The sequence below is a fragment of the Penaeus monodon genome, chromosome 29, assembly GCF_015228065.2.
Source record: "Penaeus monodon isolate SGIC_2016 chromosome 29, NSTDA_Pmon_1, whole genome shotgun sequence".
Lineage (NCBI taxonomy): Eukaryota > Metazoa > Arthropoda > Malacostraca > Decapoda > Penaeidae > Penaeus > Penaeus monodon.
Genome location: NC_051414.1, coordinates 34,064,106 through 34,064,370, shown reverse-complemented (window position 1 = coordinate 34,064,370; position 265 = coordinate 34,064,106).

Below are 265 nucleotides of genomic sequence, written 5' to 3'. Positions count from 1 at the left end.
TTTTCAAACAGCTGGACAGTGCTTACCTGAGACCACGTTTCTTGACGCCTGTTGTGAGATCGGGAGATGCCCAAAATTTATTTAAATCTTCTGAGATGAAACGGACGTACCTACCTGGCTAGTGCGAGTATAATGGCATGAGTCTTAATCTAAGGGCCTTCACAGTTGTTAATCTAAGGCCTTCAGTCTATTGGCTGTTGCTGAGGCCGTCTTCGTGTTATCAGTGGACAAAGGTATCCTAAGTTGCTGTTTTTGTTTTTACTTA